The sequence below is a fragment of the Scylla paramamosain genome, chromosome 27, assembly GCF_035594125.1.
Source record: "Scylla paramamosain isolate STU-SP2022 chromosome 27, ASM3559412v1, whole genome shotgun sequence".
In the NCBI taxonomy this organism is placed as follows: Eukaryota; Metazoa; Arthropoda; class Malacostraca; order Decapoda; family Portunidae; genus Scylla; species Scylla paramamosain.
The window spans coordinates 4,232,501-4,235,557 of record NC_087177.1 but is presented as its reverse complement, the minus strand read 5'-3'; the positions used below and the strand labels follow the sequence as shown (position 1 = coordinate 4,235,557).

The following is a 3,057-nucleotide window of genomic DNA, read 5'->3' as shown; positions in this document are numbered from 1 at the left end:
TCATCTCAAAAGTTATAAAAAATGGTCCACCCTCTTTCTTTTTTTTATTTTTTTTTCATATGACGCTTTTCAGAACTGCATTGAGTTTTTTTTTTTTTTTTGTCTTTTTTCTCATCAGCTATTGGCCGATATCACCTCTGGTAATAAATCAACTCTTGAGTGTGTGTGTGTGTGGTGCTATCTCAAATACGTAGCTTGTTGCGACCATCCTCTCGTCTCCACCTGCCTCACTGACCATGGAACAGGAAACAGGATCACCTTCACTCCGTTTCTTAAATCACTACAAAGGATCATTAGGTAAATGAACAGAGACAAGCTTTACATTCCACTCTGGACTGTTTGATTACACAAGTCTGCACCAGTGAAGTAATTATTGCTTAATCTCCTTCAGAGCTGCGGTGGTAAGGTGGATGGTATTGGAGTCTTGCTGAGGGTTTTCAAGGAGATAATAACATCTAAGTACTCTACAAAGTTCTTTCATGAAGATAACTGACATTTTAAGCATTTCTGGAATAACGAGCGCGTACCTCAAGTTGGTTTCCTCTTAATCTCTTAATTACAACGTTTGAATAATATGGCGCACCGCGTCTCTATCTTCGGTGCGTATACGGAAACAACCTGGGGGTGTGCAAGAAAGGTAGTAATGCCATAACATTATAATGGATCTTTACTCAGGACTCACTGACTGACTGAGCTAAAGGGATTGTAACAACGGGGGTCGTGTAAACCAGGTTTTGTACTGGAAAATCAAATGTAATCCGCCAAAGGAAAATTGTCTCTCCTTTACTCGCACACACATTCCATGACTACTTATGACTAACCATACGTAAGATTCTTGACAATGGGACTCAAGTGGCGGGGTTCCGATCGCCACATCATGAGGCAGGCGGCTGGTCTTGACAACGTACAGGGAGCACGTGTCTCCTTCACTAGGGGTACTGCTCTTGCCTTCTGGCGACGAAGACAGGAGAGCGTCACCTGTTTGAGATGGAAAATAGCAAACAAGCATTTGATTTTGGATAATGTTACGTGAACAAGTTACTTTAACCTTCCAATACCTTCCATTCTCTCTTCAAGCATACTGTTCCGTTAGTTCCTTTGACTGTTTTTACGTCTGAATCGCCAGAACTTCATTTTAACCTACTTAACGTACGAATAACTGACAGCACGTGACACAATATCAACTTATTGATAAAAAAAAAACCTGAAAAGCACCCGTTGAAGGGAGAAAACTTAGAGATGGAAATCCAGCCGAAACTCCAGGGAATAAAAGCAAGAAAAGAAAAATAGCAACATAGAAAACAACTTGAGAAGACTCATACAAGAGGCCACCCAACCCCTGCCCTAGGGAGATGGCAGAGAATACCTGGTGGAAAGCACAAAGGAAATATAACGCATCATGCAAAAAATATGTAAAAAAAACAAAACAAAAAAAAACAGCAATTTCCTAAGCTAAAACATTTTTTACCCGCTTGAAAATAAAACTCAACTAAAGAATAATCATTTGACACATGAGACAAAGAAAAATAAAACTCATTGTGACGCACTAATTGCTGCGAGATTCAGGAACACTCGCCCTTGAGGTGGAGCGGTAAGCGAAAAGTGAATGAAAAAAGGAGAAACAATAGCATGTGTAAAATGTTCAGTTTTCTACAAATCTTTAAGTGTAAACTTGAAATGAAGCAGTAAATATATTAAAGTCAAGCTTCTGGGACTCTAAACAAGCTCATATATATTCTACTGCTTTCTTTTTATTTATTTATTTTTTTTTTTATTTCATCACTGTATTACTTTTTGGATTATTAAGGCTGGCAACAATTAATTAATATACAGATAAGTCACCATCATATTACCTTCAGTCTTATTGTCGAGTTTCCAGTGACAAAATATCTCTGCTTTCTTTCTCACATTTTGGTCACATGACTGAGAGACAAATCTCATTAAAATTTTAATTACCATGGTGTAGGATCATTTTCTGAAACTAAATCAATCTGATTGGAGTATTTCCCGTCTAAGTGAGGGAGCCGCTATAAATACTCCCCTCAGGTGGAAAGTTTACGTGTTCACCAGAGAGAGTACGAGAGAGGCACGTACGTATGGCCGAATTGATGAGGAAAAGGGAAACTAAAGGACGTCACAGCGGGAAGGAAGACAAAGGATATTAAAATGCACTTTGTTTATCTGCGTGCAGTAATCACTCTATGCATGAGATGTGTGCTTCATTCAAACTAAGCTCATGAGTGTTGGTAAAGTGGTAGGAAAAGTCCAGAACGCCTCGCTTCAGTGATGCTGCCTCCCGGAATAAACAGATAAAATGTCTCTCAAAGTAAAAGAGTAAAGTTTTCTGATTCTTGATGTGTATAAAAAAAAATACAGTTATGTTTGATGGTACATTGAGGAGATACACTGAAACTGTACCTGAAGGGGAAGTGGGATGGCATGAAGTGGATAACCATAACGAGAAAATGACAACATAAGAAAGGGAGCTAAAGAAACTTTTCTTTAACTATTTATTTCTGCTCAAGGGAATTAGCTAGAAATATGATTAACCTCTGGCGTGGACTGATGGCTTAAAAAGATTATGACCGAGACATTCTGTTTCATACCTTAATTCGGGGAAATTCTCACAAACTGAGCCTCGACTGACTTGGTAGTGTGCTTTCCTGCAGCCTTGCTTTAGAGACGATAATCTCCTGTGAGTGAATGAGTGACAGTCACACCTCATCCACAGTAGTCTTTTAAAAACTGTGAGGATCATGCACCTCGTATTCTGAGGTAAGAGGTGAGAGTGAAATGTTTAATGTGAGGACGTGGTCTTCAAGTGATGCAAGTTCAAGGGCCGCCGTTTTCTCCATTTTGGTCGCATGATTCTGGCTGTTTTGAATCACATGCTGCCCTGTCACTCTCATTGCAACTAAAGCATAGCTGTCATGAAAGGGGAAATATCGTATTAGTTCACAGACATTCATCATTGAAGCTAATGTTTCATTTCTTGAGTCTGACATCTTTACAAAAAACTAACCAGAATAACATGAACATTCCCAACCTACTTTTTAT

General features: G+C 39.0%; 1 long non-coding RNA gene across 1 annotated transcript in view; it reads right to left on the bottom strand.

Moving 5' to 3' along the window:
* Positions 1-767: 767 nt before the first annotated feature.
* The window catches only part of LOC135114453 (uncharacterized), a 6,460-nt gene continuing 4,170 nt past the window's right edge, over positions 768-3,057 (bottom strand). The window contains exon 3 of the long non-coding RNA XR_010275507.1: positions 768-978. This is a non-coding gene — a long non-coding RNA (uncharacterized LOC135114453). The remainder of the gene's footprint in view (positions 979-3,057) is intronic.